The 20,190-nt window shown below is 41.9% G+C and overlaps 1 protein-coding gene across 2 annotated transcripts in view; it reads right to left on the bottom strand.

Moving 5' to 3' along the window:
* GNG12 (guanine nucleotide binding protein (G protein), gamma 12) overlaps positions 1 to 20,190 on the bottom strand; it is a 68,193-nt gene that overhangs the window by 47,036 nt on the left and 967 nt on the right. Inside the window, exons 1-2 of one of the 2 annotated variants that reach the window (XM_015415804.1) lie at positions 17,448 to 17,524; positions 121 to 231 (exon numbers count right to left, since the gene is read on the bottom strand). The gene's annotated coding sequence lies outside the window, so the exon portion shown is untranslated. Of the gene's footprint in view, positions 1 to 120; positions 232 to 17,447; positions 17,525 to 20,190 lie in introns of those variants that run through there. The other variant, XM_015415803.1, reaches the window with a different exon arrangement.

Here is a 20,190-nt window from a genome sequence, read left to right as displayed (position 1 = left end):
CTGAACCTCCAGGTGGCTCAAAGTAGCTTATCTCAGAATGCAAAACTACTGAATTAACTAGAAAGACATAAGTAATAGCTGGAATTGCAAACAAGGGCTCTCCTCTGGCATAATGTTTACCTTCTGGTATGAAGGACGGGAACAGTCTTGCAATTACAGCACCAACTGGGAATCAGGTGATCTGTCTTCCAAGTCTTGTTCTGCTTACAATTGTTCTTGGCCTTGGCAAATCTGGGGGGAGGGGGAATGAAACCATACTGGGTTCAGCTGGAGTGATACAAAGAAAGGGCATGGTGATCTTTGAACAGAAGAGCTTAGATTTTTCTTCAACACAAATGAACACTACAGAAGGTAATAAAGCATTGACCAAACCCTTATCTTTGATCATTTGATAGTGTAATGAAAATATTTGTATGAACCCATAGCGTTAATAAAGCTAGAAAAGCAAACAAAACTGAAACAACCTCACCACCAACTGCAATTGAATTGACTGTTTCAGGTAGATAGGAAAAAGGGGGAGGGATTAAGAGCAAAGTAATTAAGACTAACCCTTTTCCATGTTTGTTCATTGGAATTTTATACATGAATATTACAAACCATCACTCCTTATTATATGGATGTACTTTAGCATGTTTATGATGAGCTCAAGCACCATAAATAAATAACAAATTGAAGTTTGTTTCTCTACTAATAGTAATCAGGGTTCTCAACTAGTATGATCTTGGTTTAGAATCCCAGTGTGTGGGGGGGGCACCATTTATTAAGGCACCAGAATTGAGACATCACAACAAACTGTAGTTAGAGCATTTCTAATGTCTGATTAACAAACTGTGCCTAGTTCTATGATAATTTTTAAAATACTCCTCTCCGAAATGCAGTTACTGGGACTGTGTTTTTTTTTTTCCCCAGGCAGAAGGGCCCTTTACTCCTACAAGAGAAATTGTGTTTTTTTCCTCCAGCATGGATAAAAGCAGCTCAAGGAAGGCATTTTTCAGTAGGGAAATGACTGGGGAGGAAGTTAAAGAGTCCCTCTTTTTCCCTGCACCATCCTCCCCCTCAGAAAGTAGCCCCGGGATCTGCATTTGGAAAAGTTTTTAAAAATGATTACAGAACAAAACATAACATGTAGTTCTACCTAAAGACTCAACTTTAAGTTAAATAAAAACTTCCATCGCCCAAAACTCCCAAATGTTAGTAATGTTAGTTTGTTTTCTTAGCACCATCTGAAACCTAAAATCTTAAACCTACTTTTCACAGATCTAACAACCCTAAGTATTCCAAATTCCAAATTACTCACGAACTCTCTGGGATTACATGAATCTTGCAGCTCCAGCATGCTAACACAGCCAAGTACCCAGCAGCTTGGTACTTAACAGATGCCACTGGGCTATGAATGCGGTATATGCTATGAATGTACATGCACATGCAGCATGTACTGCCCCAGCAGACTATACAGTTAGCCAAAGGTGTCAAACTCATTTGTTACGAGGGCCAGATCTGACATAAATGGGACTTTGTTGGGCCAGGCCATGTGTGTCATAAAATGTAATGCCAGGTAGCAGATATATTAACTTTATAAAGGACACCAACGAACACAATTAAAGGGTTTAACTTAAAATACAAACGTGCTTAAAACAGTAACACTCTTGCCATATTTTGTTTATTTAATAGTCTTTGATAACTTGACACCTCCCAAACCTTCCCCCCTTCACCATTAAAAGGTGCCTACCTAAAATAGATAGGTGGGGGGATAGTGGGATTTGAAAATGCAATTTTTAAAATAAAACATCAGGGAAAAGCACAAGGATCACAGCAGAAACTAAAACTAAAAACTAAAAATATAAATGCTCTGAGCCTAGGAACATAAAATGGCTCGGCACTGCAAGCTCCTCCCCCCCAGGTATACGCAGAGTGGCAGTGGCTCTCCAGTGTAATGTCCCCCTTTGGCTGTGGGTTCCCAGGTCAGAGTACTCACTCAGGCAACCATTCTCAGGTCCATTCAACAGAGACAAGCTGGCTCAAAACATCAGCCCTTTATTTGCGAGGAGACAACTCTGACACCATCGAAATACATTGCAGCTCAAAAGAAGTTTCAAAGAAAACGCAGAATGGATTTTCCATTAAGGTTTCTGGGCCCAGACAGACTACTCTGGGACTGGAATGACAGCCCCCAAAGCAGAATGACGGTCCCTCAGAGTAGCAGAAGCATTCTGGGAATGCAATGAGGTACCCCAGAGCAGAATTCCAGTCCCAGAATGCAGCTGCTACTCTCAGGGATTATCATTCTGCTCTGGGGGCTGTCATTCCAGTCTCAGAGTAGTCTATCTGGGTCCAGAAACCTTAAAGGAAAATCCATTCCACATTTTTTCTGCTTTTGCCCAGAGGAGCTTCCTGCTGGAGGAGGAACAGGCAAAAACAAGGCCCAGCCAGCTGGAAAGTTTGACAGCCCCAATCTCTCTTAAAAGGGTGAGAACAGGCAGGGGAGGGAGTGGAGAAGACAGCTGTGGATGGGCCAGTTCCGGCCCATGGGCCTTAGGTTTTACACCCCAGCAGTAAGCAGTATGCATTAGAGTAGGAAAACATGATTGTAATTGTAGTTCAAATGCTCTTTAGGCCAGATGCTCTGAAAGTAGCATTCCTTATTGGTTACAGATGGGCTCCTTTTCCTGTACTCAACAGAGCCCACCAAAGTTTTATTGTCTCTTTTCCATTCATTTTTAGAGAAATCTTCAGTGGCTAGAGATGGGCAAGACCATCTCTCTTTACCACGAGACACACAAAGGACTTTTATCACTAAGATGAGCTCTCTCATCCGTTCAGCAGCTTAGACTGTGAGTACAATCATTGTCTGGATGCATCAGGAGCTCAATAAAGATGATTTGAGTCTTTTTTTGTGCATCTGGTCATGCCTGAAAAGGAGCCTCTAGCCTTCGACTAGGCTCTGATTCAAAACACAGCATATGCTCTGCACTGACCATCCTAAAATTTGTACACCACAAAGTAGCACTAATAAAAGCAGTAGCACATATGATACCTACATATCCATTAACCCCGCGATCTCGGACAGATGTTGGAAAAATTGTGGGGGCCGTGGCACCTATATTCATTGCTGGTGGGAGTGTCCCAAGGTCCAGGCCTTCTGGAGAGAAGTCAATGCCCAAATACTTTTAATTACAGGTTGCGCCCTCTAACTACAACCCTCCTTGTTCCTTTTGAATCATTGGAGCCATCCTGCCCCCAATGGGCTTATGAAAGAGTTGATAGAATTGTGTCTTGCGGCCGCTAGGAATGTTATTGCATTTCATTGGAAATCCAAGAAGACGCTGCTATTGAGTGACTGGTTCCTGAAATTGTGGGACTTCTTTTTACAGGACAAAGTTTCCACTAGCATCCTACGATCCGAAAATCAACCCGTTCCTGACAATCTTCAAGAAAAATGGATGCCCCTCTTGGAAGCCTCAGCAGCACATAAAATCGAAACCTCCCTGTTTGCCCTGCATAAACACCAGGACTTGCTTTCCTATTTTTAACTGTTTTTTATATTTAATAAAATTTTTTAAAAATAAATAAAAAATACCTACATATCAGCGCAGGCAGCTGATACCAACTGTCCCCTTCAACACAGAAGGCACACGAAATATTTATACAACCAACACAATGGCCACTGAAGGGCCTATGCCTGGTTGCAGCAACTGCAAGCATATATTGCTAAGTCATGTGGCAGGGCTCATGTGCCTCCACCAGCCTGGATTCCAGCAACCAAGAACATTACTACAGTACAGTACCACCAGTACACACAGCTACAAAGGCCCCACCCACTAATGCAACACAGTATGCAAAGGCAATAATTGAAGTGACTCCCACTTCCACATGGACCCTCAAACCACATTTTGTCTGTACCTGAGTTTAGATCAATGGTACCTACAAATGAGAATCAAGGATGCAGGCTCCTAAGGGAACCAATGTCTGTTACTAGAAGTTCTAGCCTACGATGGTGTGAGTCATTGCTTTGTCAATCTCTCTGCCATCTGCTCTCACTATATCAGGGTGGCAAACATGTGGCCTGTGAGTCGGATCCGGCCCCCAAAGGTCTTTTATGCCGCCTGTGAGCGACTGACTGTCATCGGCTTCCTTTTCCCTCTCTCTTGCTTTCTTCTGCATCACAGCTTGCTTTGCCAGGCTCTCTCAATCGCACAGCAGAGCTACAGAGGAAAGCCTCTCTTCTCTCCATTGGCTGAGGCTCCTCCCCCTTCTCATCCCATGGGGAGGAAGAGAGGGGAGGGAGGGAAAGATTTTTTTTGGGAAAGAGAGCTTGCTTTGTCCAGTTCCCTCAATCGCACAGGAGAGATACAAAGCACCTTTAAGACTAACAAAGTTTTATTCAAGGTATGAGTTTTTTGCCTTGCTACAGAGAGAGAGTTTTGTTGGGCTCATTATGCCAGGGCTCTCCTGGGTGCAACTGGGTTCCCCTCCTCTTTTTCACTGTATTCATCCCCTCATCCAGTCTTTCGCAGTAGGAAAGCAATGTGCACTATTTAGATGAGAATAACAATAAAACAGTGAGGTGGATTAGGCTGAGAATGTGTGTCCAGACCAAGTTCACCCAGCACATTTCTGTTGTAGGCTGGGGATTTTGAACGACTTCCCAGATAGTAGGCAAATACTGACCACTATACATGGCTGTCTCTGTTCTTAAACTGCCACATAGGAGTTGCAATTATTTCTCTGGGGAAGACTATAGTTTTATAGACAAGCACATAGCCCTCAGTCTGTGTCATGGTGCCTTCACACGTTCTTGACCAGCACATGAAACAACCTATGTACAAAAGCTCGCTATGCTCAGCCATTTCATGTTGACCATGAGATTTCTGTAATGCATGTCAATAAACAAAAAGTAGGTTTGCAACTTATATACACCTGAACAGCATACTCAAGATTGCTACAACACACTGTCTCCAGATTTTGATGCAGTAATTCAGAGCAAGAAGTGTCAGTTATCAGAGACTGTTGAATAAACAAAATATTGCAAGAGTGCTAATGTTTTAAGCAGGTTTTAAGATTTTTAAAAAATCTTTAATCATGTTTGTCTGTGTCCTTTATAAAGTTCATATCTCCGCTACCTGGCATTACATTTTATGACACACATGGCCCGCCTGACAAGGTCTCATTCATGTCAGATCTGGCCCTCATAACAAATGAGTTTGACACTCCTGCACTATATGGTGCAGCATGCTTTCAGCATTCATTGGGTCCCCTGGGGTATGTGATCGGAGGAGCTAGACCCTTGATATGTTGTGCACTGTGCCTTCTTCACATATTGGTGCTAAAGCTGTGAGTATATGTTATGATGATTTCTGCTAGAAGACCAAACTAAATTATGACTACATTTATTGACTCAGACCAGAAAGGATTCATTGGTAGAAGAACAATGTCATCAAATATTAAAAGGGTAGTTAATGTAATACAGAAAGCATGTCATATTAGTGTTAAAGTTATATAGATCTTTCTGAATGTGGAGGGTGGAACATACATATTTAAATCAGGTTACTGAGAATTTCAGTTCAGAGGATAAACTTAATGGTAGCCCTTAATGATACCCCTTCACCAAGACTCTCAATAAATGGTAACATTCAAAAATAATTTATAGAAGAACTCATCAAGGCTGTCTTCTCTCACCTTTGGTGCTTGTTTTGGCTATTGAACCTTTGGCTATTGCTATCCAAATAATGAAAAAAATGAATAGAATATATTATGGTTGTTATGCTTCTAAAATCTGTCTTACACAGAAGGGGCATCTTAACCTAATACACATTTGCAGCAATATTTAGTTATAAAGTGAATTTATCTAAACAAGAATAGATTGGATCTGCCATGTTAATCAAGATGTTCTATGCCATGGAGTGACCAATTAGTTGTATTTGGGGCTTTAGATGCTACAAGATTTTATCTTTTGATAGAACATAATCATAATAAATTATTCAAGGAAATAGAAAAAATTGGTTGGAAAGAATCTCTACTGTAAAAATGAACATGTTACGTAACCTGTTCTTTGTATTCTTGATCTTGCCACCAAGTATAACTAGCTGTTCTTGCATCCTGGGGAAAATTAATGATTTCGGCAGACAAACACCTGAGGGTAGCATCAAGAATACTAATGCTCCTTTTTAATAGAGGTGGCTTAGGAGTGTCTGATATAAAATTGTACTTCAGGTCAATCAAATGGCCAGATATGAAGCAGTGATTGATGAAGAATAAAGATACACTGATTCTAGAATCTTCTGAGCTGGAAGAGAAGAATTTAGTGATATGTTTACCCTATCAAAGTAGAATAAGATTAAATCATTTTAAAGTCCTGATCATTCATTCCTAACTTAAGCTTTTTCAGTGAACAACTGCATGATATCTTCTCATTAAATAAAGTTAATGTAGGGAGAATTGGTACATTAGAAATTTATTAGATGACTATGAGGCTGACTACAATGATTACCCAAAGTTAGGGAATTAAATTCATAAACACCAACTTTTTGTAGCATGTAGCTGTAGATTAAAATCAACCAAGACCACAGATATCTAAACATATCCTATTAATGTTGGATACTTGGTGGAATGCAGATCTTTTGAGATTGTCTCAGTAGCATTTAAATACAGACCTAATATCCAGAGCTTTTATAAGAAGAGGAGGAGAAGAGATTGGTTTCCATACTGGTATTCCAGCTATTCAGGTTCCCCAGTATAGTTTCAGAACTCATATTCAGGGTTTTCCCCCCAGAATTCTGAAATGTGTGGGGGTCCATTATTCCCTATGCAGGACTCTTTTTTTTAACCTTTTATTTATAAAAAATAAACAAACACTAAGAACCATACATTGCCATAAGCAAAAAATAAGGACCATACATTACATAACCACAACATTTCCAAAAAGAAAAGACAATAATGTATACAGAATTTGCCATACCAAACAAAAAATATTACAAAATAAATCACGTCACCAAATAACTTAAAACTTAAATAACTTTTAGCATATTGTGATTTTTTAGGAAGGATCTCTTGTTCCTTAAGAAAGGAAATAACAGGATATCAAATCTCCACAAAGGTTGTGACACAGTCATCCTCTGGGCTTCTGGTTAATCCATCCATAATCTTGGCCTTTATGATGTGTTCCCATATACAATTATACCAATTTTCTAATTTTGGGAGTTGTTTATCTATCCAATGAAAAACCATTAAAAACGAGAAATGGCCAACAGAGTCAAAATTAATTCATTCTGTGTTTTTCGGGGGGGGGGGAGGCAAATCCATAATACAGAAAATTTGACGTATGATTTCCTTCCAATATTGTGTTATATGTTTAAAGGTAAAGGTAAAGGTTCCCTTGCTCGAAAGCCAGTCGAGTACGACTCTAGGGTTGCAGTGCTCATCTCCGTTTCAAAGCCGAAGAGCCAGCGCTGTCCGAAGACGTTTCCGTGGTCATGTGGCCGGCATAACTAAACACCAAGGTGCACGGAACGCTGTTACCTTCCCACCGAAGCGGTCCCTATTTATCTACTTGCAATTTCTTGCTTTCGAACTGCTAGGTTGGCAGGAGCTGGAACTAGAGACGGGAGCTCACTCCGTCATGCGGCACACTCAGGTCTCGAACTGCTGAACTACCGACCTTCCACAGCCTGCAGTTCAGCGTCTTAACCACTTGAGCCACCGCAGCTCCCCATTATATGTTTACATGACCACAATTGTGAATAAAATCAGTGAGCTGTCCACATCCTTTCTGACATCGGGTGACATTTGAACTTTTTATTCTATTTAATATCATTGGTAGAAGATACCAGCGTGAAAGCATTTTAAATGCCTGCTATTTTATTTTAAATACTTTTGAAGATTGGGATGGAAAGCTATACATTTGGGGCCATACATCTTCTGTCAATCTATTTGAACAGTCTACATTCCACAGTTTATGGTAAATTGGCAATTTTAAAGATTCTTCACTCAGTAGTACATTATATATTCTTGATACTAGGCCTGATGATTGTCCCTCATGATTTTTCAAGATCATTTCAAATTCAGTTGTTGCATATATTGCAACCAATTTATATCCTACCCCAATTTATGTTCTAATACCTGTTTTTCTTTTAAGTTTCTCTTTGTCTGTCAAGTCCATTATCCTGCATATCCCTTTCTTTAGCCAGTGCAGAAATGCTGAATACTTTTTTCCAGGAGGAAACCATTCTTGATTTAGAAAGTGGAGTTATATCTGGAACTAATCTTGTGGGGTTGTACAGGACGCTTTTCAGAGTACTGGAATGGCTGTTTTTCAAGACAATGACATCAAAATTGTAGGGAAACTAATGGTGGTGCTGGTGGAGGAGGAATTGGATTTATACCCTGACCTTCACTCGGAGTCTCAGAGCGGCTTACAAACTCCTTTCCCTTCCCCTCCCCACAACAGACACCCTGTGAGGTAGGTGGGGCTGAGGGAAACTGCTCTGACAGAAACTGCTCTTTTTCAAGAACACCTCTGACAGAACTATGGCTTGCCCAAGGTCATCCAACAGCTGCAAGCGGAGAAGTGGGGAATCAAACCCGGTTCTCCCAGATTAGAGTCCACACACTTAACCACTACACCAAACTGGCTCACACCAAACAAACCCACCCCCTCCATTTTCCAGAGAACTGGAACAGTTTCTAGTGAATTGGTATAAGCCATCCTACTTGTCTCCATTGTTTCCTATGGGGAAAAAATGCTATACTTTTACCAGGGTAAGTAAGCAAGCCAAAAGCCACACACAAGGGCAACCACTGGCCAAAAGCTTCCAAACCGCAAACAGAACCAATGAACCCAACAAAAACTATGTCAAACCAAAGGATTCCAGTTGAACCACAGGCCAATGTGGCAAGTCCAACATATATGAGAGTACTAGTTCACTTTACAAGTGAATGGTGACATATTAGAATACTTCTCTATGTCAAAATTATCCCTGTACATGCAGTGTCTTCTGTTCAACACACAGCTTTTTAACTGGGAAAATCATTCACATATGACTGCAGTTTGAATGATGTAGTACTAGGAGAAATATATTACATGCTATTTTAGCACATCTGAACTTGTTCACAGTGCCTTGGCCAAAGCCACCAAATAAACTCCATGACTATATATAGATTTGAATCTGGATTTCTCTACATCTCTATACTCTCACCACTGATTCATTTAAGCTGGGATCCTATATATTTTTTCCAGTTGTGACCCTCTTCATCTGTCGCAGAGGCAGACTTCTGCCATGGTGTGCTCGTTCCTCTGACACTAAGCACTTCTCATGCAACACCAACATCTTTCAATAAGCAGACTGCATTAACTGAGAAGTATCCATATAAACATGACACACAGGAGCTTTGCAGTAGAGTCCCAAACAGAGTTACAACCTAATAAGTCCACTTAAGTGAACTGGCTTGTGTTTAGGATTTCATTCTTAGTCAAATTCATTACTACATCTGCAATTAAAGTGCAGTTTACTCAAGAGCTCCTCTCTATAAATTGCTCAGTGCATGATCACAGCCAGTCAACTAGTGATCCATTAATTCTTTGTGGGGCAGTATGCAACAGGTGTTAGAGAATAAGCTTGATATTTGCTTTATGGACTATTTATTGCTACACACAATGGACTGTGCACACACACACAGGCTCAGAAAGCTGTACACTTTAAGTCACCTGTTGTGATACCACACATAGACGGTGCCTGCACATACCTTACATGTAAATAAAGTTTCAGCTACACAGTTGCCAAGCCTGGTGAAGAAGCACACACCTCCATTATTGTGAGCAATGAGAAACAACAACCTCGAGAAGAGACAGCCCCCATTGCAGAACTGTTTGTAGTCACGTACTACCCATTGCCTGCTTTGTTCCTGCATTGGTATTTCCTGCCATATGGACATTTGGTTATCAATAGAATGGCCAGCTTCATCAGCATTACAATGGAGCATCCTGACGCCTAGGTTTTCACACCTGTCCAGATGCCATACTCTGAGTAAGGTTTTAGGTTACAATATTGGCCACCCCTTCAGGTAACCTCCCCTTCCCACATGCAACCAATAGGATTATTTTTGGGACGGATTAACAGGTAGGTGGGTCAAGAGGTTGGCACAGTTACCACCCATCTCTTGGACCCCCTATAAAAGGGAAGGGAATTCACCTGGCCCTTCCTAGCTAGCAATCCCCGCATCAACCCCTATCTGCTTTTACTCCCCTTGAGTCCCACTTGCTATCCCCAACCCTTGCCTCTACTTTGATCTCTTGATCTGCAGTCAAGAGACCCACACGTGCTGGCTGGTTCTGGTTGTGTGTGAATTCCTTTGTTTCCATTTCCTCCCATCCATTCTTCATTGGAACAACCAAGCTGCAAGACAGATAAGTATCGCCCACCATCACCCCTACCTGCTAATGCAACTATGCTTCTTTTAATACTGTAATTCTTAGGAACTTGATTGAATGTGTGAGTGCATCAGTATTGTTTGTATGAGATATATTTTCAAGTAAAAGACATCTATTTTAACTACAACAGCGTTGAATCCTTTACTGGTAACCCTTGGTGGGAACAGGACCTTGGTATAAACTGGCAAGAACCCATTTATAAATTGCCAATTGCTGTAAATAAAGCAATTCGGCTAACACAGGGCCTTTACTAATCAGAATAGCATCAGTGGATAGCACTGTGCAGATGCAATGGTAGTAGAAAAGTAAACTCTCTTTGCCACTCTTACCACCACAGGATATAAAGAATGTTCTAGCCCATGTTCTACTAGCTTGAGCTAGAGTGTTCTTTCAACACACAGGAGAATCAAAGCACTTACTAGGAAAAATGTATAAAATATTATTACAATATGATACAGAAACAGAGCAAGTAAAAAATTGCATGATAAAATGGATACAAAATTTTGGAGAAAATATAAGCATGAGTCACTGGGAAAATATATGGACAAAATAAACCAAATTTACTGAATGCCAAATATTGAGGGTGAATTGGTATAAAATGTTCTATAGGTGGTATATAACCCCCAAAGACAACACAAAAACTAACAAAGGCTGCGGTCACACAGAATATTAGCCACGCAAGAGAGACGGAAGACAGGCGGATTTTCCGGGCGCGATCTCACCGGCACATCTGGGAAGCGTAGCGCTTCCGTGGCACAACCGAGGCTTCCTGCCGAAAACGCGCAGCAAAAAACTAGTACCTCGGAGGTACTAGTTTCCGGAAACCGCGGGGCAAGGGCGGGAGTCTGATCGCGTTTCCAGTGGCATCCGGCGCCCGCCCATGTCCCCTTGCAAAAAAGTTTTTTTCCCCCAAGTCTCCACGGATGCGCACACGCACCCAATGGAGCATGCGCATTTGTCGTGTACACAAAAAAAGAAAACCAGTTTGCCGCACCGCGCGCTTCTTCGTTGCGCGCAGGCGTGTCCTGTGATCGGCACCTCTCCCTACCCACGGAACGTCCACGGTACCTCCAGAGGACCTCCACAGGAGGTCTGATCGCTTAACCGCGTGTTAGTTTGCCCCGGGGCAAACAGCCACACTTCCCCCCCGCAGTTTCCTGCCCGTGTGACCGGAGCCAAAGAATACATAACACGTATGCAACATTCTATCATATGTGGTGGGCACACAAGAAAGCAAGAAAGTATTGGATAAAGATACATGAAGAAATGCAAAAGATATTAAAACTTAAGTTCACAATCAATCCAAAAATTATGCTACTAAATATGCTACAGAGCAACATCCCAAGAGCACATATTGAATTATTTAAGTATACTGTGATGGTGGCAAGAGTAACATTTGCAGCAAAATGGAAGGCAGAAAGATGCCCAGATCTGAAGGAATGGAGATCTGAAGGAATGGAAGGATAAATTAGATGAATATGTGATAATGGCAAAATTAACATCTTACATGCACAATAAAATGGCTTCAGAATTCCAAGAAAAATAGAAACTATTTTTTGATTATATAGCTGAGAATCAGGAACAAATTTAAGTCAAGATATAAATTAAGAAAAGGAAACAGCCAGGCAATACATGTTTGTAATAATAAACCATTAGATATGAAGATAACTGGGGAAGATAGAATAAAGATATTTAAATAGAGGCAAAAACAAGAGTATATATAAGCAAGTTCTAAATAAGTATAAGTAATTACATGATATAGATGATTGCAGTTCATGTTTAAAATATGATTTGGATAAAATTGTAGTAGATGATTACAGATGACTATCTATGCCTACATTTTATAAATAATTTAGAGATTGTTGCAGATTGTAGTTTGTTTTGTCTTTGTGTTGTAAACTGATAATTTAATTTTTTTTTTTAAAAAAGAAAGAAAAGTAAACTCTCTTTGCCACCGTTTCCACCACAGGATCTAAAAAGTGCTCTAGCCCAGCTTCAGCCAGAGTGTTCCTCCAACACTGCTCTGTCCCCACTGTTTCATCATGCCTGGAAAAGCAGGAAGCTGCAGTAAACTAAGCTCTTACTCGTGTGAGACAACTTTTCAGGGGAAATTATGCCCACTACCTGGGTCAACTCCCCATCCCGTAAGAGCTTCAACTGTACTACTACTGGAACTATGAACCTCTATGTCTAAAACTAGATGACACTGTCTTGATGGAATAGTGTAAGCTTTCTTTGCCACCATCACTACTACAGAGTAGGTTTTAAAGTGTGAACAGGGATGTAACTGCAAAGTCAGCCATTAAGTACTCCAGCACTCTCAGGTAGCCATTCAGATCTATCACTTTTCAGAAAACGGTCCACTTAATCACTCCCACCAGCCCCGCAGAACTTTTAAAAAATTAAAATATTTTTACCCTGCCATTTCTCATGGTGGTTTACAGTAATAATGAAAACATTACAAGTTAAAACCAAAATAAAATAATAAACCCCAAATACTATCTCAGACATGAAAACATGCCTACTATTTATAGCCCATCAAAAGGTTTGAAGGCACAACAAATGAATGATTTCTTCCTCCAGGTCACTCTTCCCAGATGGACAAGAAAAACTAAGTCAAGTATTTGATCTCTTTATTCATCAGGGCAGGTACTTATTGAAATTATCCCATGGTGGTCCAATGTTCCCTCTAAGCTCCACAGTGTTCTGAGCATAAATTCTACCTCGTGAGCAAAAAAAGTTAGAAACATTAAAGCTGTGGGCAAATCTTCATTTGACTATTGCATAAATTATTTTTAAGATGTTTTCCATAACCTTGTAAAAATCTCAGAATGAATTCTTTTAAACTATATTTTAAGAATAATTTAAATGTTCTAAGAGAAAACAGAATCAACGTAAATTTCATTACACGAAATGTTGTCCTCTACTATTTCCTTTCCTTTCCACTATATTGGTAGACCTGGCCTTGGATGGTTGCCCTGCACTGACCCTTAGAAAACAAACCAGCACTTGGGGGAGGGGGGGGATTCTTGCAGTCTACTTTGGGTTTTTTAGTGGAACATGACAACCAGCCTTATAAGTCAAGTATAACAGAGGTGGAACAATCACTGTCAGAACGCTACCTAGCCTAACAAACAGGAAGTTGCTTAAATGTTATCAATCTGCCCAAACTACTTATTCATTCAGATATTTATATCCCACTTTGCCCTGTGACTCAAGGCAGCTTACAAGTCATACTGAAAAGCATAATAGAGGTGTGCAAAAAAAAAATTCTGGCTCAATTATATCCTATGGGAACCATTATAGTCAATGGGCCCCATAGGCTATAATGGAGAATTGATCCAGGGGTATCTGGGACTCTGGGGGGCTGTTTTTTGAGGCAGAGGCGCCAAATTTGCAGCAGAGCTGCTGGTTCCTCTCCTCAACAACCCCCCCCCCCAAGGTTTCAAAAAGTTTGGACCAGGGGGTCCAATTCTATGGGCCCCAGAAAGAAGTGCCCCCATCCTCCATTGTTTCCTATGGAAGCTGGGTTGTGAGCTGAAGAAGAAATCCTCTGAGCCGTCCTCTGAAATGTTGTGTGCCAGTGCCCCCTAGCACAGCTTAGAAGGAACTGTGGCTATGAAGTCCAGAGCTATCCCAGGTGGCCTTGGCATAGATGTTCAAATTCCCCAAAACTACCAGTAGGCAAATCTATCTGTCTGTGCTGTGCCACTAGCAAAGTAAACCAGTACAATCCACAGAATTTGCTAAGGTGGACATGCCCTTATTGCAAACCTGAGTGTAAACAGGAGTTCAGAATGTGGTCTAGAGTAAATTCAGATCTCAAATTATAATAAAACAACTGTGGAAGGTTCCCCCCCCCTCAATATTTCCAGTATTTTGTGGTGTAAAGGAAAGCAAACCGGTCCCTGCCTATGTGATTAGAAAGATAATTCACACTTGCTTATTTGCATTTTGGCCAAAACTACATGGATTTTTTCCAAGTTTACATTTTCTCTTGAATCTCAACACAGTCTGCTCTATTGCTTCAGGCAAGTGAAAATCTTAGGAAGAGGAACTAACAGTCACAGCATTTTCCAGCTTTGCTGTAAAAATGACTAGCAATTAGGAATGTAAGATCATGCATAGCCTCTTTCTGTTAAATGTTGCAACCCCTGTTTAGCAAGGGTGGATCATGAAATGGAAGGGTGGTTAAGCACATAACTGACACTACCTGTCTTTTTCGCTCACAAGAGATAGTGTTTCAGCAACAGCTCATATGAGCAAACACTACTTTTTATATGTTGCAAACAACTTTTACCAATGCCAATGTCATTACACAGCCAACACAAGGACAAAACAGCAACTGGAACTATAATTATCTATTGCTAAAATGAAAGTAAAACATGTCAAAGAAAGTGAAATGTGCTTATGATGCAGATTTTTACAAATCCTATAAAAAGAATGCAAACAAATGCAACAAACAAGAGTACATGTTTTCTTTCTGTAGTTCAGAAGCCCAACTACATATTAAGCACTGGGAACCAGATTTTCCGATCTATAAGCCTCTTACAAATAGCAAAGTAGACCTATCATGCTCAGATAAGCATCACTGACTGACCAATAACCCCATTCCTGAAAACACTGTTAGTACCCAAAGCATGCACTTACATACAGCTTCAAGCCCCAGATATAATTGAATGGGTTTTTTGATCAGTAACATCATCAAGTGTTGCTGAGAAGCTGTTCCAGACTGCACTGTCAAAGAGACTCTCACTACCAATGCCTTGCTGGACTGTGAAGTGGGTGCCAGGGCAATGAACAGAGCTGTAGTCCTAAACTTAGTGCCCCATGCTAGACTATGGACTGTATACTGTGGCCAGGGCAGCCTTGTCCTGCCAAGCCAGATCTGGACCCAAGACTACAGAAGACTTCTGCCCGTGCTCCACTCTGTATCTGCACAAGCACCGTGATGCAGATCAGCAGCCCTGGTCTTCATGAACACAGAAACACCAGCAGACCAGAGAGGAGTCATGTTCTGAAAGAGGCCAGATATTCCTGCAAAGAAGCCATGAAGGGATCGCTTCTCCATCATGCAGCACATTCCTTTCCCCCGAGTCATCCTCAAACAAATACTGTTGCCCAGCTAGAAACAAAAGATGCCAGTGAGCCCTCCTGCCATCATTCCAGAAAACGCCCATGATAAGCATCAACTCATCAAAATGATTGCACCCTCTTTTCCCCATTCCCTTGTCGCACCCCTTCCCCAAGAGGTGTCACTCCCTTACGCACATCAACCCTAAATTGTCCAACCATTGTTTCTTTTGTCCTCTCCATCCTAAGGTATTGGGGGGGAGGGGGTTCTTCTACATTTCCTGGGAACCAGTGACTACCTGGTTCCTGCCTCAGATCACAAAATTGGCTACTTAAGGGAAATTCTCTGCACATGCAGTGGAGCTCTCACCCCCCAACCCACCTCACCTTTCAGGTTCCATCCCTGATCAGTTTGAGACCACTCCACATATGTCACTGGCCAGCTCACAATCCACTTCCTCTCTCTTTTCTTCCCCTTTTGCTGCATGGTCTACTCATCTCGCCGGACAGGTAATGTATCATCCACCAACAATATTTCTGCTAATGAGAAAGTCGATGATTTTTCCTGCCTAATTTCCCCTAGATCTGTATTGAGTGTGTATGTGTGCTAATTATTGTTGTCTGATTGATAATTATTAAGTAAAAGAACAATTATCTGAATTTAGATGGATGGCAGCTTGAGAAAGGACCTCCTCAGTTGTGGCAGCAAAATGTTGGAACTCCCTCCCAAGGGAGATTTGTCTCCCTCCCTCTATTGGTGTTCTGTGCCAGCAGATGAAGACTTTTTTTCTTTCATCTGGCATACCCCAAAAATGGTTACTGACCTTCCTTCCAGTGTTGGTGTATGTGTTTAGTTGAAATATTTTACAATTTTAACTATTTTAAATTGCTTAGATGTTTTAATGTGTTTTATGTTTGCTGCCTTGTGGGCCCTGATCAGGTGGAAAGGTGGCATAACGTTTTTTTAAATATCAGGACCACCCAATTTTGCTGCAAAATTATAGTTAACATTAATAAAAGTTCTGTATGTGTCATGGTAACCCCTAAAGGCAGCACTGGAAACGTGGATTCAGCTTTGGTGGGCATACATATAAGTAGGGAATCCTTACCTGATCCTCTTTTTTAGTTGTTGTGTTAGCTGAATTGCCTTATTTCTTAACAAATTTTGGGGGAATTATTATATATTTCCAGACAGCTAAAAATTGTTTTTATTACAAAAATCAACACAATACTAATTATTTCATTAGACCCATTAAGATACTAATGCTGACAAGGGAAAAGATGAATACTGTGAAGTAATCAAACTAGGCAATTATTGAATGAATAAAGATTTTTCTTAAAAGCCCTTTGTGTTGTGTAAAATGAAGCAGCAAGAATGGTAAAACAGTATTGAACATTGTCAAAACATTTTCTAGAGTCATGCAAGACTTTAAAAATAACATGGAAATGTTGTTTAGATAACTTAATGTGTTTTTGTTACAACAAAGATCTTATTCTAGAGCATTAGTTCAAAATAAAATCATTTTAGGCAAAAATTATGTAGCTAGAAGAGTTTCGCAAAAAATCAAAAACAATATTTGCTAAAGAAAAACAATGCTAACTTTAACTCATCCTTACTTCATGAATGCTTTTGTTTCTGCAGCTGAACTGGGGGGGGGGAGCAACATACAAGCTGTCACATTTTGAGAAAGAAGGCATTTTCATGCCAGCTGAAAGACCTGTAGAAATCAAGAATTTACAATTACAGCTTTACAAAGAAAAAATGTACGAATCAGAAGATTCTGGCCTTAAACGTAGCAAGGAAATGTTGGTCTGAAATGGCTAATAAACAGGGCAAAGCAAGAGAGATTACAGAGTTTAATCCAATTCTGCAAGATTTTACTCTGGTCTTTTTATTACCATAGCAAACAAGCCTAACATTAAACATGACAGAACATGTTCAATAACTTACTTCTTACATTCTCCTGTCATTTTTCTTGTGACTAGGCTCACCCATCATCAGGCCTCCACAAATCCACGCCAGCAGCTCAGCGCAATGTCAAAATCACTCTCTTTTCTTAGGCTCTGGAGAAGGGAGAAGACCTGCATATTGCACGGAACGTGAAAGCAGAAATACAATATGAGAGATCCCTCCTTCCCTTTCCAAAGCCAAGGAAGGAAAGGGGGAATCTCTCTCATTGGGCTGAGCTTTAGATAAGGCAGAAGCTGCAAGAGATGATTCTGCCTGCTTCAGAACCCGCTGCAATACAAGAGACACCCTTTTTCCATCTGAGTTTGTTGGCATGCACAGAGGACACAGGCAAGGGGAGGTGGCATTAGTGGCAACAGTAAATTATGGCTGCCTAGTGAACGATGCCAAAATTTGCAGACCAAATGACTGTTCAGACATTCTGTTCTCTTTGGGCAAAAAATGCAAACTACTCTCTTTGGGCAAAAAACGCAAACATCAGCTGTTGAAAGCTTAGCATTGTTCTGTAGCTTAGAACCTACAATCATATCACATTCAGAGTAGAACAATTACTTCCTTTAAAAAAAAAAAAAAAAAAGAACTTGTAACAGCATCAAGATAAGTTATACATGGAGTTTTATTAGGTCCTCTTTCAGACAAGGATCTGGAAAAAGTTAAACACAAATAGCTTCAGAAGAAACCAAAAGTAGAAAACCTCACTACACGTCCCGTGTTTAGGATTGTTCTCTTCCTGCAGATCTGTAATAGGTCCCTGCTTTCACTGACAAATTCTAGGATTTTTACAGTAGAAGACTCATACACCCCACACGATTGTGCTGACCAGAAATCTTTAGTGACCCTTCATCCACAATCCCTGCCCCATGGTGCACAGAGTGTAGAGTATTTACTCACTTTCAGTCACACTGTGACTGAATGGCAATCTGCAGCACAAGTAAGTTCATGGGCCAAGGATGTCCCAAGCCAGCATTATTGATCATCCACCAGGTACCCCAAAAAGTGAACATTTAAACCACACAACTGATGTTGAGGGAATCATCACCATCATTGAATTATGGCAAAAAGCAGCTACTACCAATGTAGTCTGGGGTATGTGGCCCCCATTTACCAAATGCCTGGCACACCATACAGAACAGCAACATATAATCAATAGAGTTGGAAGGGACCATACAGGCCATCTAGCTCAACCCTCTGCTCAATGCAGGATCAGCCTAAAGCACCCCTTTCAAGTGTTCGTCCACAACCACTGCTTGAAGTCTGCAGGGGGGTGGGGCCACTCACCGCCTCCCTAGTAGGAGCTATTCCTGCCATTTCGCTCGCCACAAGCAAAAGCCATTCTTTAGCATTTACCTATTTTTGGTGACATCATATTGTACCCTACCCCCATGCACAAGATAATGTAACTAATGTAACGCTCTTGTTGACGACCTCAGAAGGCATCTTGACCGAGGTGCGGTGGCAGCACTGTTGTTAGATCTGTCAGCTGCGTTCGACACAGTCGACCACCAGTTGCTGACCCAGCGCCTCGCTGACGTGGGGATTCAGGGGCTCGCCCTTCAATGGCTTGCCTCTTTTCTCCAAGGTCGGGGACAAAGGGTGGTGATAGGGGAACAGCAGTCCCGGAGACACCCTCTAGAATGTGGGGTGCCTCAGGGGGTGGTGCTGTCCCGGATGTTGATTAACATCTATATGCGTCCCCTTGCCCAAATTGCCTGGAGGTATGAGCTTGGGTGCCATCAGTATGCCGATGACACTCAGCGCTATATGATGCTTGGCGGCCAGTCAAACTCCAGCCCAGAAGATCTTCACCGGGCGTTGCAAGCTGTTGCTGGTTGGCTCAGATTGAGTCGGCTGAAACTAAACCCGGCAAAGACGGAGGTCCTGGGCCTGAGTTGGTTTTGGGGGCTGGGGCTCCCTCTCCCGACCTTCAATGGGGCGCCTTTGGTGCCAGCGTCAGAGGTTAGGAGTTTGGGAGTGCTCCTGGACTCCTCGTTAACCATGGAGGCCCAGGTGGCAGCCACTGCCAAGTCGGCCTATTACCATCTTCGGCAGGCTCAGCAGTTGGTTCCCTTCCTCAACCGCGATGACCTGGCCACAGTGATCCATGTGACGGTCACCTCAAGGTTAGACTACTGTAACGCTCTCTACATGGGGCTGCCTTTGTCGCAAATCTGGAAGCTGCAGCTAGTGCAGAATGCTGCAGCCAGATTTCTGATGGGCCTCCCTAGGTGGGAGCACATCTGGCCTGAGCTGAAAGCGCTGCACTGGCTGCCAATAGCACACCGGATTTGCTTCAAAGTGCTGGTTCTTACTTTTAAAGCCTTATATGGCCAGGGTCCGACATACCTAAGGGACCGCCTTTCCCCATATGTTCCCCCCAAGGGCACTATGGTCGGGGACGCAACATCTGCTGGCGATTCCAGGCCCCAAAGATGCCAGGTATGCTGCTACCAGGGACAGAGCTTTTCGGTGGTGGCTCCTACCTGGTGGAATGAGCTCCCGGAAGAGATTCAGGCCCTGTGGGACCTTGCGCAGTTCCGCAGGGCCTGTAAGACCGAGCTGTTCCATCAGGCTTTCGAATAGGAGGCCGCCACTACCCCCACCTCTACCTCCATCACCACCAACAACTGAGTTGGGTAACGTGGGGGGTGATGAGATGGCCCTGTGTTAAATGAACTACAGCGCTGCGTGGATCTGATACCACTGATCTGGGACTGCTATCCCCAGG

Source organism: Gekko japonicus, unplaced genomic scaffold, assembly GCF_001447785.1.
Source record: "Gekko japonicus isolate JY-2015 unplaced genomic scaffold, Gekko_japonicus_V1.1 scaffold20, whole genome shotgun sequence".
Classification (NCBI taxonomy): domain Eukaryota; kingdom Metazoa; phylum Chordata; class Lepidosauria; order Squamata; family Gekkonidae; genus Gekko; species Gekko japonicus.
The sequence above is the reverse complement of the archived record's forward strand: the minus strand, read 5'-3'. Positions and strand labels throughout refer to the sequence as shown.